This window comes from Acomys russatus, chromosome 6 (genome assembly GCF_903995435.1).
Source record: "Acomys russatus chromosome 6, mAcoRus1.1, whole genome shotgun sequence".
Taxonomy (NCBI): domain Eukaryota; kingdom Metazoa; phylum Chordata; class Mammalia; order Rodentia; family Muridae; genus Acomys; species Acomys russatus.
This window is the reverse complement of record NC_067142.1, coordinates 13,229,204-13,245,700: the sequence shown is the minus strand read 5'-3', so window position 1 is coordinate 13,245,700 and position 16,497 is coordinate 13,229,204.

Below are 16,497 nucleotides of genomic sequence, written 5' to 3'. Positions count from 1 at the left end.
TTAACCAATGTTTTGAATCAAATGGATCTAACAGATCTCTACAGAGCTTTTCACCCAAACACAATGGATTATATCTTCTTCTCAGCACCCCGATGAACTTTCTCCAAAATTGATCATATATTAGGTCACAAACCAAGTCTCAACAGATTCAAGGAGATTGAAATAATATCATGTACCCTATCAGATGACCATGATCTGAAGTTGGACTTAAAATACAGAAATATCAAAAAACCTACACACACATGGAAACTAAATAACTCTCTACCTAATTACACCTGTGTCAGAAAAGAAATAAAGAAAGAAATTAACGACTTCCTGAAATTCAATGAAAATGAAAAAACAACATACCCAAATCTGTGGGACACATTGAAAGTGGTTCTAAGAAAGAAAATTCATAGCAATAAGTGCCCTTGTGAAGAAATTGGAATCATCCCATTTTAGCAATTTAATAACACATCTGGAAGCCCTAGGGAAAAAAAGAAGCAGAAACAGCCAAGAGGAGATGATGTCTGGAAATAATCAAACTCAAGGCTGGAATCAGTAAATTAGAAACAAAGAGAGCAATTAAAGAATCAACAAAACCAGGAGCTACTTCTTTGAGAAAATCAACAAGATAGACAAACCATTAGCCAAACTAAATAAAAGGCAGGGAGACATTATCCAAATTTAAAAAAAAATCAGAAATGAAAAGGGAGACATAACAGCAAACACTGAAGAAACAAAAAGAATCATACGATCATACTTTAAATGCATATATGTCAAAACTTTGAAAATCTAATAGAAATGGATAATTTTCTTGATGAATTGAATCTTCCAAAATTGAATCAAGATCATATAAACAATAAATAGTCTTATTTCTCCTACAGAAATGGAAGCAGTTTTTAACAGTCTCCCAACCAAAAAAAAAAAAAAAAAAAAAAAAAAAAAAAAAGCCAAGGCCAGATATGTAGGTTCTACCACACATCCAAAGAAGAGCTAATACTGATACTCTTCAAGCTACTCCAGTTCATGAAAATGGAAGGAGCGTTACCAAATTCATTCTATGAGGCCACAGTCATGTTGATACCTAAACTCCACAAATATCTAAGAAAAAAAGAAAATTTCTGTTCAATTACTCTTATGGACATTGATTCAAAAATACTCAATAAAATAATTTGCAAACTGAATACAAGAACATATCAAAGATTTCATTCACCATGACCAGGTAGGCTTCCTTCCATGCATTCAGGGATGGTATAATATGCAGAAATCCATCAATGTATTCCTCCATATTAAAAAACTGATAAAAAAAAACCACATGATCATCTCCTTAGATGCAGAAGAAAAATTTATTTGACAAAATCCAACAACCATTCATGTTTAAAGTATTGGAGAGATGGGGGGTACAAGGCACATAACTAAACATAATAAAGGCTAAATAAAGCAAGCCAATTGCCAACATCAAATTAAATGTAGAGCTACTCAAGAAAATTCCTCTAAAATCGGGTATCAGGGAAAGCTGTCCACTTTCTCCATATCTCTTCAATATAGTTCTTGAAGTTCCAGCCAAAGCAATGAGACAACAGAAGGAGATCAAGGGGATTACTCAAATTTTCCCTATTTACAGCTGATATGATAGTGTATGTACATGACCCTGAAAATTCAAACAGAAAACTCCTACAGCTGATACACACCATCAGCAATTGGCTGCATACAAAATTAACTCAGTCAGTAGCCTTTCTATATGCAAATGACAATGATGCAGAGGAAGAAATTCAGAAAAGTACATCATTCATGATAGGCATCATGAATATAAAATATCTAGGAGAAACTCTAATCGAGCAAGTGAAGGTCTTGTTTGAAAAAAAAAAAACTTCAAATCTCTGAAGAAAGAGATTGAAGATGACATCAGAAAATGGAATTATCTCTTTTGTTTTTAGATAGGGAGAATTTACATATCAAAGATGATCATCTTACCAAAAGCAATTTACAGATTCAATGCAATCTCTATCAAAACACCTACACCATCTTTTAAAGATATTGAAAGATCAATTCTTAACTTCATATGGAAAAAAAACAAAACAAAAAACACAGAACAGCTAATACAATCTTGCACAATAAAAGATGCACCATTGGCTAGATCTGGGTAGGGGTTTAAAGTTTACCGCCTGTATTGTCCTTGGCTGGTGCCTTAGTTTGAGCGGAACCCCTGGGCCCAAATCTGCCTATAATAATGTTCTACTTGTAGGTTTCTAGGACCCTCTGGATCCTTCTACTTTGCTATTCTCCCATGCTTCTCTCATCTAGGGTCCCAATAAGATGTCCTCCCCTCTGTCCCAGTTTCCTGGTAAGTGAAGGCTTTCGTGGGACATGCCCCTTGGGCTAGTATGCAGATATAAGTGAGTATATATCATTTGAGTCTTTCTGATTCTGGCTTAAAACATTCATTCTGATCATTTCTAGCTCAATCCATTTATTCACAAATTTCGGGAATTCCTTGTTTTTAATAGCTGAGTAGTATTCCATAGTGTATATGTACCACACTTTCTTTAGCCATTCTTCTACTGATGGACACTTAGGCTAGCCAATGGTCAGAATATTCTGCACAGTTGAGTGGAGAGTGGGATATGACTTTCTCATGTACTCTGTGGTGCCTCACATTTGACCATGTCCCCTGGAGGGGGAGACCTGGTGGCACGCAGAGGAAGGACAGCAGGTTACCAAGAAGAGACTTGATACCCTATGAGAATATATGAGGCGAGGTAATCCCCCTCAGGAACAGTCATAGGGGAGGGGAACAAGGGAAAAATGGGAGGGAGGGAAGAATGGGAGGATACAAGGGTTGGGATAACCATTGAGATGTAACAAAGATAAATTAATAAAAAAAATAAGTAAAAAAAAAAAAAGATCCTCCAGATGATACTGTATATCAACCTGTACTATAGAATAGCAGTAATTAAACAGCAGTGTACTTGCACAGCAATATGGAATCGAATCAAAGACACAGAAATGAATCCAGACACATGGTCACTTGGTTTTCTACATAGAAGCCGGATCTATTCCATTGAAAATGGATAGCATCTTCAAGAAATGGTCTAACTGGATGTCTACTTTTAGAAAAATGAAAATATACCTATATTTATCACAATGGACAAAACTCAAGTCCAAATGGATTAATGACCTCAACATAAAACCAGACACATTAAATTGATTAGAAGACAAAGTAAGGAAGAATCTGGAAAACGTTGACATTGGAGACAATATCCTGAACAGAAAAACAACAGCCCAGGCCTTAAGATCAACAATTAATAAATGTGACCTCATGAGGCTGGAAAGCTTCTGTAAGGCAGAAGACACTGCCAACAGATCAAAGCAATAGCATAGAGAGTGGGAAAAGATCTTTAACAAGTCTACATCTGACAAAGGCTTAATATCCAAATATATAAATAACTCAAAAAATAAACAACACCAAACCAAATAACCAAATTAAAAAATGGGCTCAGAACTAGACATAGGATTTTCACAGAGGAATATCGAATGGCTGAGAAACACTTAAAGAAATTTTCAACATCTTTAGTCATCAGAGAAATCAAACCAAAACAACTCTGAGATCCATCTTACTCACATCAGAATGAATGAGATCTAAAACTAAAGTGACACCCCATGCTGGCAAGAATATAGAGAAAGATAAACTGTCCTTCACTGCTGGTGGGGAGGCAAACTTGTACAACCACATTGGAAATTTATCTGGCACTTTCTCAGAAAACTGGAAACAGGGATTCCTCACGACCCAGCTATTTCACTTCTTGGAATACACCCAGAAGATGCTTCACCACACAACAAGGACATATGTTCAACCATGTAGAAAGCATCTTTGTTCATAACAGCCTACATGTTCCTTATTTGAAGAATCGATAAAGAAACTGTGGTATATTTTCAACATGGAATCTTACTCAGCTATTAAAAACATGGAAATCCTAAATTTTTGGATGTATGGATGGAGCTAAAAATTATCGTACTGAGTGAATTAAACCAGAATCAGAATTACTCACATGGCATATATTTACTTATAACTAGACACTAGCCAAAAAGACATTTTCCATGAAGCTTCTTTTTTTTTTTACCAGGAAATTGGGAGAGATGTGAGGACATCCTATAGGGACTCTAGGTAAGAGAAATATAGGAGAATGGGAAAATAGAAGGATCCAGAAGTTCCTAGAAACCTACAAAAAGAACATCATTATGGGTGGATCTGGGCCCAGGGATGTCTTCTCAAACTATTGCACCAATAAAGGACAATACAAGCAGTGCATATCGAAGGCCTACTCTGTTCTATCAATAGACAATACATTCTCCATAGTTGTGTGGGGAGTGGGGACTGACTCTGATATGAACACTGGTGCCCCATATTAGACTATCTCACCTTGATGATGAAGCCTGATGGCACTCAGAGGAAGAAGAAGCAGGCTACCAAGATGAGACTTGATAGCATGTGACCATAGAGTGTGGGATGAGGTCCCCTCAGTCATAGACCTAAGTGAGGGGAATAGGGTGAAAGCAGGAGGGAGGGAGGAATGTGAGGCTACAAGTGATGGGATACCAATTGAGATGTAATCTGAATAAATTAATAAAATACACAGAGAAATAGAATGTGATAGTGAATAGATACAGTCAAAATATATCATACTGTAGGTTCAATTTTCTTAAGCAATATATTTTATAATGAATTTACTAATTGATTATTAACTTATTAATGGAGCATATGTCTCTTATAACCCAACTAACCAAAACAATAGGAAAAGACGATTAAAGAGTAAAAAAAAAAAAAAAAAAAAAAAAAAAACAAAAAAAAAACAAAAAAAAAAAACTGTAAAGATATCAGTTCCAAGGGTCGATTCTCCTGGCATTGCCAGCAGTATTTCTTCTGCTGGAATCTGGAGTAACCAGAGTCAAGAATCTCAGCAGGAGCCTGGAGCCCTGCAGCCTTCCCTTTAGTGGTTGTCTCTGGAATCATCTTGAAGTGGAATGATCAACAACCAAAACTATTCCAAATCTCCAAAAGCCCCAGCCCCACTATTCATTGGACCACCACTTTGAATAGGTACTGAGAAAGCAAACTTTTCCCTATCCTTCTCATGCAAAGGTATTGTAAAAAGAACAATATTTTAAATCAATTACTATTATAGGACAAGACTTAGGTAACAGGAAAGGTAAAGGAAATCCAGGCTGTAAATGACCCTTTTGTTGGATTACCTTATTTAGTGCTCTCAAATCTGTTATCATCCTCCAGCTGCCTAATTTCTCACTTACCACAAACACAGGGGAAATCCCAGACATAATAAACTCCTCTATATGCTTAACCTTCAGTTGTTCTTGCACTAAATGATGAAACATCTGCAAATTTTCTTTTGTTATGGGCTTCTGCTCTTGCCACAGAAGGCTATTTGAAATAGAGTTTAGGGGCAAAGGCTGTTGGTACATCATCATACATATGTATGAAAATGTCATGGTGTCATCCATGTAATTAGTATATATTAGTAAAAATTTAAAGATAATATTATGGATTTCCAGCCTCCATATATAAGTACCCATATTTGTACACACATACACACATACACACACACAACACGCACACCTGTAATAGCCACATGTTGAAGTTGTGTAATTATTTATACAGGCATAAAGGTGGAGGTAGAGTCTAAACAACAAAATGATTATTACAAATACATGCTTAAGGTTCTAATAAACTAAAGTCCCAATCCTATGAAAAGTCAAAAGTTGAGTATGCAACAAGATTGAGAACATTCTGAGTCATTGAAAAAGTGATACATGGGAAACTGAGGTATGGAGGTGTCATGATCTTACTCCAGAAGAGGATCACAGATTTCAAAGGAAGAACATGGGCCAGAGGAATGCCTCAGTGGTAAAAACCTCTTACTATAAAGTTTAAAGACTTTGTTTCAATAACAGGGATCTACAGAGTGCTAGGGAAAAAAACTAAGTCGTGCATGTTTTCTTCTACGATACACATATCTGTCATAGAAAACACACTAACATACAAAGACATACACACACAAAGCACACATGTGCGCACATACTAAATAAATGCATAAATAAATAATCTTAAAGCATAGAACATGCTTTAGGCAAGGTGCTCTTCCTTCCTCTCATTTAGAGAGAACTATGGACACATTATATTTTCCAGAATAATGGAGTATGTAGATTTTTTTTCTTCAGAAACATTCCCAGCCAGGAAAGTCACTTTTAAAAGCACTCAGAGAGAATCTGAATACCATTTCTGTCTAGAGTCTACTAATTGAAAGGGATAAGAACAGACCTTTTAGCATACAGGATTATATTTTTACATTCTTACTATATCTCTGTAATGGGGCTGCTGTTTTTAATGAGGTATAAGTATATACAGTCATGGATATGGACAATTTTCAAAGAATTGACCAAAATATAACTGTTAGAAAAATTCATGAAAACTAGAAACAACAAGATTTTTCTTCCCCCTGGCCTCACAAGGCTGTTTTTTTTTTTTTTTATAACTTCACCATCTTAAGCTTTTCTATTTATATAATATGCATATGTTTGCATTTTATTTTAAATGATTTTTATTTATGCATGTGTGTTATGTGTGTAGTTGTGTGCGTGTGTGTGTCTGTGTGTGTGTGTGTGTAACTCAATCTATGTGTGGACTATGAAGAAAAATGTATATATCCATTTTTGCCTTCCACATTGACTGAGACAAGTTCTTTTATTTGATGGTTCATACATCAGGGTATCTGACTTTTGAGCCTCTAGAAATCTCTTGTCTTCCCACAGGATTGCTGTGTTTACTACTGTTTCTGGCATTTCCTGAGAACCAGGGTTCAAAACCCAAGTCTTTATACATTCACAAAATGTAAGGTATCTGATTAACTCCTTTCGTAGCACATGTATTAGTTTTCATTCTGTGAAGTACAGAATTAAATAATATATTACCATGTATGCACACATGAATTTATATAGAGTATGTGTGGATTTTTAAATGTTTTAATTTTAAATATAATACTTAATCTCATGCTATATAATCTGAAGTACTTAATAGCACAGCTATTTTATTCCAAGCCAAGAATGGAGTAAAATATGTCATTAAATTTGTTCATTTAACATCCCAACTGTAGTCACATTCCTCATTGCTTTCTCATCTCACCATCTCTTCCTCATACCCTCCCATTCCCTCCCTTAGTCTTCAGAATAGGGAACCCTTGACTCCTGATATTTTACCTCAGCCTACTAAGTCTCTTCTGGACTGCATATATCCTCTTCCTTTGTTACCTTGATAGGGTGCCCCCTCAAGGAAGAAACGAATAATCTCTGGGGTCCAAGGTCCATGTCAAAAGTAGTCCTTACCCAAATCTACCTATCATATTGTTCTACTTGTAGATTTCTAGGACCCTCTGTATCCTTTTATTTTGCTATTCTCCCATGAGGCTCTCATTTAGAGTCCCAATAGGATGCCCTCCCCTCTGTCCCAGTTTCCTGTTAAGTGAAGGCTTTCGTGGGACATGCACGTACTCTGGTGCCTCACATTAGACCATGTCCCCTGGAGGGGGAGACCTGGTGGCACTCAGAGGAAGGACAGCAGGTAGCCAAGAAGAGACTTGATACCCTATGAGAATATACAGTGGGAGGTAATCCCCCTCAGGAACAGTCATAGGGGAGGGGAATAATGGGAAAATGGGGGAGGGAGGAAAGGGAGGATACAAGGGATGGGATAAACATTGAGATGTAACAAGAATAAATTAATTAAAAAAAAAGAAAATAAGTAAATTAAAAAAAAAACAACAAGATAAAAAAAAGTAGTCCTTACTCTTTATATTATGGGACCAACAAGGAGACTGTGCTGCCTATCTAGTATACCTAAACAGAGGGTCTAGGTGCACACCATTCCTGGTCTTTGATTTGTGCATCTGTATCTGCAGCTCCCCTTCTCCTCCACCCAGTGTTTTTGGCTCCATTGGTCTCCTTGTGAAGATTTTGACACCTACATGTACCTTTCTTCCCCATCTCTTTCATAAGACTCCATGTCCTCCACCCTGGAGGATGGCTGTGTATCTCAGCATCTGCCTGGATGTCCTGCTGAGTGAATTCTTTCAAAGGACCTCTATGGTAGGCTCCATTCCTGCCCCTTCTCTCCAACTCTTACTTGGGACAATTTAATTTGTCCTTCTGAATGACAATCAAGTGTTCTTCTTAGGGTCCTCCTTGTTACTTAGTTCCCTTACATCTGTCCATTGTAGTATATTTATCCAGTATTACTTGGCTAGTATCCATTTATAATTGAGTATACAATGTGTATCTTTTAGAGTCTATGTTACCACACTCAGTATGATCATTTCTAGTTAAATCATTTTTTAAATAGGTGAGAACTACTTCATCACTACTCAATGACATCTGTGTTAAGCATGAAATAAAAGACTACATGTAATTAACTCAATGAAAATGAAGGCACAACTTACCAAAACTTATGGGACACAATGTAAGGAATGCTAAGAGGAAAGTTCATAGCACTAAGCACCTTCATAAAGTAAATGGAGAGATCCCATGCTAGCAACATAACAGCACAACTGAAATCTCTAGAACAAAATGAGGCAGACATATTAATGAGGGATAGAAGGCTGGAAATCATTAAACTAAGGGTTGAAATCAATAAAGTAAAAACAAAAAGAACAATTCAAAGAATCAATGGAACCAAGAACAAGTTCTTTGAGAAAAAAACAATGTAGACAAACTATTAGCCAAACTAACTAAAAGGCAGAGGGAAATTACTCAAATTAAATAATCAGAAATGAAAAAAGAGACATAACAACAAACATCAAGGAAATGCAAAGAATCATTAGATCTTATTTCAAAAACCTACATGCCAAAAATTTGAAAATCTAAATGAAATGGACATTTTTCTTTTTTTTCTTTTTTTTTTTAACATTGCAAGCAATCCTATTTATTTTTTTTTTTTTAGAATATATTTTATTTTATTTTATTTTATTTTTTTTTTAATTTTTATTTTTTATTAATTTATTCTTGTTACATCTCAATGTTTATCCCATCCCTTGTATCCTCCCATTCCTCCCCCCCCCCATTTTCCCATTATTCCCCTCCCCTATGACTGTTCCTGAGGGGGATTACGTCCCCCTATATATTCTCATAGGGTATCAAGTCTCTTCTTGGCTACTTGCTGTCCTTCCTCTGAGTGCCACCAGGTCTCCCCCTCCAGGGGACATGGTCAAATGTGAGGCACCAGAGTATGTGAGAAAGTCGTATCACACTCTCCACTCAACTGTGGAGAATATTCTGACCATTGGCTAGATCTGGGAAGGGGTTTAAAGTTTACCTCCTGTATTGTCCTTGGCTGGTGCCTTAGTTTGAGCGGGACCCCTGGGCCCAAATCTGCCTATCATATTGTTCTACTTGTAGATTTCTAGGACCCTCTGGATCCTTTTTTCTTGATAGCTACCATTTACCAAAATTGAATCAAGTTCAGATAAAATAATTAAATAATACTATGTCTCCTAAGGAAAAAGAGGAGATCATCAAAAGTCTCCCAACCAAAATATCCCAGTGCTGCATGGATTCAGCATAGACTTCTACTAGACCTTCTAAAGAGAGGTAAAATAGCAATTCTCTTTATACTATTCCAAAAAGTAACAACAGAAGGAATAATACCAAACTCATTCTCTTAGACCACACTAACCTTGATTACATTCATTTCAAGCAGAGAAAAAGAATTATTTATACAACCTTGTATCCTGGAAATTCAGAAATCACCAACTTTTGGTAAGTTTCACTTTACTATATTGAGCCTAAACTTGTTAACAATTAATTATGACTTTGATGAAGCTATTTGAATGTACAAGGCTTTTATGACAAACTCCTTTCCTAAAAGGAGGTGAAAAACAGTGTGATACCCTTCCTAGAAGAAGTGAGTAAGTGGTATTGGGCCTTGTTTAATAGCCCGGTTCCATTTTCTGTTCACACCCACTTTCTAAGTGCAGATGTAATTGATGTGACCATCCACCACAACTTCTGCTGATACACCTCCATTACACATAATTTACTGTATGCCCTCTAACTGTAAGAGTAAATAAGTTCTTCCTAGTTTCAGTTGATTTTAGTTGGGTATTTAATTTGGGCAATGATAAAAGTAGCTAATACAATAGCATCACAGTCACAGTGAAGGTTTCCATTGCTATTAAGGCACACAATGACAATGACACCCCTTAGAAAGAAACACTTTAATTAGGGATGACTTATAGTTTCAGAAGTTTAGTCTGTCCATTGTCACCATGGGAGGAAGCATGAGATCTGTTAGCCAGACATGGTGCTGGAGAATCTCTACATCTGGAATGACAGGCAGGAAGAAGAGAGTGTAAGCAACTGGGCCTGGCTTTACCATTTGAAACATGAGGGACAACTCCTAGTATGGCACACCCTCCCACACCTACTCCAAGAAGGCTAGACCTATTCCAAGAAAACCCACACCTCATTTCAAGAAGGTCAAAAACTCTAAGAAGTTGAGGCAAACTCTATCAGTGCTATCCCTATGAAGTTAGGTGGGATATTTACATTTAAATGCCTACACATTCCAAACTTTTATTCCTGCTTATAAATCAAGTTCTTATTTGATTAACTGGAATAAGTTATGCTTATCATTCACAGATCAGAAAACTATAGGATGATTAGATGTTCTGCAGAGCACATTCCCTTATGAGAATGTCCTCATGTATCTTATTCATCCAGTTTAGCCTGGAAGAGTGTTTTTGAGATAGCTAATTTATCCCCAAATTCACAAATTATTTAATTGCTTTTCTGAAATGGAAACCTAACATCAATGAAAAATTTCTTCTGTGAGGTATTGAAATTGTTATGCCTGGTACCTCAAGATTTTAATGCATTTTTGAATAATATATTTAATTAATTTTGAGGATTTTATACAATTCCTTTTCCATTCTTGAAACAATAATATAATTACATCATTGATATTGGTTTAATTCTCGTCAGTGTGTGCATTATTGGAGTAAGGAGGAGATGCCAATATATGTGTTTCTGTATGTGTGATTTTGTGAGTGTAAGCCAGAAAGCAATCTTGTCTGTTTATTCTCAGCATTTGCCTTGCATTAAAAAGAACTTCTTGCTTTTCTTTGCAGTATATCCAGGCCAGTAGGCCTACAAGTTTTTGGTGGCCCTCCAGCCTCGGCCTCTCTTGATGCCATGGTAGCATTTTTCACATTATTTTTGCCTAACTTTACAATAGCATGCTCTTTATTTATTGTAACATCTTCTGCAGTAAAGAATTTAATATTGAACCTCTGAACATGAGCTTTTTTTTTAATGAAGACCTGTTAAATATACTACTTGATGATATATTTTATGAAACAGCACAAGCCAAAATCATATATGAAAGGTGTATGTGTGTGCCAAAGGTATGGAAATGGAATATCCTTCATGAAGTATGATGAGAAGAACTAAAATATCTTGAGAGAGGAGAAAGGGCTCAGCATTTGAAAATACTTTTTGCTCATAATAGGACGGGGTTTGGTTCCTAGCACTCACATCAAGAAGCACACAATGGATTGTAACTCCAGATTCAGAGTATTTTCCACAGTCCTCTAATGGCTTCTCAAGGCAGTTGCTTACACGTAATGTACTTAAACTCTCTTTCTCACTCTCTCTCTGTCTCTCTGTCTTTCTGTCTGTCTGTCTGTCTGTCTGTCTGTCTCTCTCTCTCTCTCTCTTTCTCACACACACACACACACACACACACACACACAGATATACACACACAATCTTGTTTTTAAAGCTAGGTTATCAGGAGCCTGAGAGGCTGAACACTAAAGAAATCTGATAAATATTACTTTATCTAAAACTTTTCAACATCATTTCATCTCACACATTGCCTTTCAATCATATTTGTCCTGCCACTTCAACATTTCTATAGGCTGGATACATATTTTCAAGATGCTTAAAAATTAATTTCTCGGTGTTAGAAATAGATGAGTCTTCTGGTAAAATATTTCCCACTAAAGCAAGAATATCTGAGTTCATTCACCCTTACACATGAAAACTGTAGGGACTGTATTCCACACTGATCACTCAGGTGCAAGGGAGATGTTGAAGGAAGGATCCCTGTGTCTTGATGGTCAGCCAGCCAGTCCAGCTGTATTAGTAACTCCAGAGCCACTTTGAGATTTTGTCACTAAAACAAATAAGATGGAGAGTGCAAGAGGAAGATACCCAACATTGACATTTGGTCTTCCCATTCATACATGTGTACCTCCACACACGTGTACCAACTCACAAACATGTACATGTACACAAAAATAAATACTCTGACCATATAAATAGATGCCTCAATACCTGATAATCCTATTCATTTCATAAACACCTATGTTATTTTCTAACATAAAGCTTGCTGTTGTTTATTGGTTTCATTTTACTATTTCTTATTTTTAGGTTAAAAATGTATGACTATTGTCTCTCTTTCGTAATAGAAAACAATCTTTGTATACTATGTTAAATTTCTGAAAGAAATCAATTCGAGAGGCATTTATTCATTATCTTCTTTGGATCTAAGCTATAGAAAGCATTTTAAAATTATTTTTACAGTGGACTGGACATATTACTGAGCACAAGAATATGTGCTACTCTTGCAGAGGACCAAAGTTAGAGTGGCAGAACAGGATGGTTCAGCATCACTGGCAGCTTCAGGTTCTGGCATCCAATACTCTCTTCTGGACTCCAGTGGCAGCTGCATTCATTTGTCCCTACTCCACCCAGGCAAATAGTCATCTATATAATTTTTTAAATAATTGAATATATTAAAATTTTCCATAATTAGGCAGAAAATGCATTGGTAAAAGGCATATCAAGAAATTTCAGTCATTCATTAACTTAGTGACTGGAGTAAAGTTCAAAAACAGTGCTGTCAAGAAACTTTTACTTGAGTTGTTCTATGCCAACCACTACTACTAAGTGTGCACTTAGGTCACACTAAGAGACTCCTAGCTATGTCCTGTAGGCTATGCTCTTCAAAATCATCATTGTATTCCCAATTTATACTAGACCTGGCCCACACCTCACCAAGAAATCTATTTCCAAATTTCTTCATTGTTCTTTGGGGCTTTGTGTTCTGACTCCAATTTATAGTGTACATAATGTCCAACCTAGAATAAACTAATCCAACTTTTTTTTTACTAGAACAAAGTTAGAAAGAAGAATATTATAAACCTTCATGAAATGTCTAAAGGATAACAAGACATTGCCATCTCCATTCTAGACAAGCACTCCTTCAGGTTTGGAGGCATCTAAATTCATATTGACAGAAATGTCCAATTACATGTGCATTTTGAATTGTCTTTTTCCTTAGCATAACAAGTATTGTTTATAATTGTGCTGAGGCACATTTGTTTTTATAACTGTGTTCATTTATGTGACCTAGCTGCTTTGCCTTTTAATTTCTGTTTGTCTGCCAATTAGCTTTTCACCCCATACTCTTATCCTATCTTATCTCTCATTTTATAGCACCCATTCTCCATAAATTTGAATATGATAATAACAGATGCTACTTAAAGTTTACTTCTTTTCTCTACAGTCAATCTGTTAAAAAAAAAAAAAAACATGGACTTTTTCCTTTGATTGTTGCTTTGTTTCCTTGACACAAGATAAAATTTCCATGGGTTTAATAATATTGTTTTACTTGTTTTAATTTATCCTTTCAAAATGAGACAGTAGAAAATGTTTTTCGTTATGAAAGAAAATGAGAATGACCCTACTTGTCTATATTTTGATGTCTTTTCTTAATTTTGAGGATAGACTGCTGATTCAGCAATTCAGCCTTGGACAGAGATTAGCTGTGTGGCATCCAGTGGGAGTGATCAATGACCCTTAATGGGAGCCATATATTATGGGACTCACATGTTTTAATGTGTGTGTAGAAAATCCTATCATTTTTCACTGGATATCTGACTCTAAACCGTGGTTATTTGTGCATTTTTCTCTGTTCTATTTTGTGTCTAAGTAACAATGAAGAGTACCATGTTAGAACATGGTCAAATGCTTCTATTTCATGATGTGACTCCTTAACCTGAGATCTCTAAATATATGTGTAAATTTTCCAAGTGGTATTCCTTACCTGGGCACCTGGTTGTAAAGGAGAGCATTTAACTTTATTTCTCTCAAGCGGTAAATCTAGTAAATTTCTTTTTAATTACCTACTCCTCTTGCAGGCAAGGATAGGTCCATTCAAGTGTATGTGGTACACATTCAAGTACTGCTATCTTTTCATGCTGGTCAGGCAGTTCCACTATAATAGAGTCTCTGGGATACACATGCACCACATTTAAACTTTTGACTCATTAATCTGAATAATACTTTCTTCTGAATCATAAACTTTTCTCTCTATTTCAAATTTTAGGGAATGTATTGTATCCATGAGTTCTTTTTTTTTTAAACACATTTTTATTGAAAGATAAAATAATTCATATTACATCTCATTTTCTATCCCATCCCATACATCCTCCCATTCCTCCCTCCCTCCCACTTTCACCCCATTCCCCCTTCCCTATGACTGTGACCAAGGGGGACCTCCTCCCCCTGAATATGGTGCTAGGGTATCAAGTCTCTTCTTGGTAGTCTGCTATCCTTCCTCCGGAGTGCCATTGGGCCTCCCCAACAAAGGGACATGGCCAAATATGGGGCACCAGAGATCCTGTGAAAGTCAGTCCCCAGTCTCCACTTAACTATGGAGAATGTTCTGTCCCTTGGTTAGATCTGGGTAGGGGTTTGATGATGGTTGCATGTTTTGTCCTTGGTTGGTGCCTTTGATCAAACAGAACCCCTGGGCTCAGATCCACCCATCATAATGTTCTTCTTGTAGGTTTCTAGGACCCTCTGGATCCACCTACTTCCCAATCCCGTATATTTTTCTCACCTTGAGTCTCAATAGGATGTTCTCACTTCTATCCCACTTTCCTGGCAGGTGCAGATTTTCATGGGACCTGCCTTATTCATAATAGCCAGAACATGGAAACAGCCTAAGTGTCCATCAGTAGAAGAATGGATAAAGAAACTGTGGTACATATACACTATGGAATACTACTCAGCTATTAAAAATAAGGAATTCCCGAAATTTGTGGACAAATGGATTGAACTAGAAATGATCATAATGAGTGAGCTAACCCAGAAGCAGAAAGACTCAAATGGTATATACTCACTTATAACTGAACACTAGTCCATGAGTTCTTTAGCTCCTACCTACAAGACCAAGTTGTGTGTGTATTATTTTTCAAAACTTCACAAAATATATTCTGCTATTCTGTAGTACTAACTACACAGAAATCCATGTTTACAATCATTTTTATTGCTTCAGGGATAAGAAAAAATGTATGTATATCCACACTTTCTTTAAATAAGAGTATATATCATGTATTCAGAAGTCTTACTACCTGTCATACTAATTCCATTTTTTATTTTAATTTATAAATATATTTCAATATTCAGTCATTTGTTTATAGAATCCTTATGTTATAATAGAATAATTATTCATTTCAGTATGTGATAGTGTACATGTGGATATTAGAGGATAATTTATGGTAGTAATTTCTGCCTTGCACAATGTTGGTTCCACAGATAAAACTCAGGTTATAGGGATTGGCAGCTTGTTTCTTTACTTACTGAGCCATCTTACAGTTCCCAGTATATTTCATATTTTGTTGTTTCAAGGCCAATTGATACCCATGCCCCCACCATGTTTTATTTCTGGTGTAGGTTTTAATGTAAGATAGTTTTTTGAACTGATTTATTGTCTTCTTTTATAGTCTATATAATATTTTCACAATTTATTTTTTTAATCTGAGATTTTATTTATTCTTCCCTCATAAAGTAAATCTGTACCACAGTTTTCACTGCAGACAATATTCGCAGATGCCCCCCACCAACTTCCTTCTCCCTCAGATCCATTTCTACTTCACTTCTTTTCAGAAAAGAACAGGCTTCCCAGGGATACCAACTGAAAATTGCATAAAAAATTACAATAAGACCAAGCACAAACCCTCATATAAAGGCTGCATGAAGGACTTCAGTAAGAAGAAAAGAGTCTCAAAAGCAGGCAAAAGAATAAGAGATAATACCTTCCTCTTACTGTTAGGAGTCCCACAAAACCATCAAGCTAAACAGCCATAACATATATACAGAGGGCCTGAGGACATTTAAGATCAATTAATTCCTTTTATGCCTTTTAAGGTATGAGCATCATCCTATATTATTATGAAAATTCTGAAGATAAGACCAGGAAGTTATTCACTGGAAAAACCTATTGTTGTACAAGAAAAAACACCTTGAGTCCAATACCATAAAAATAGAAACAGAAAAAACTGGCATTGTAGCTTGTTCTGTAACATAAGCATACATTCTTTATCCATTCTTTGGTTGAGGAATCTCTAGGTTGTTTCAGATTACGGCTATGAATAATAAAGA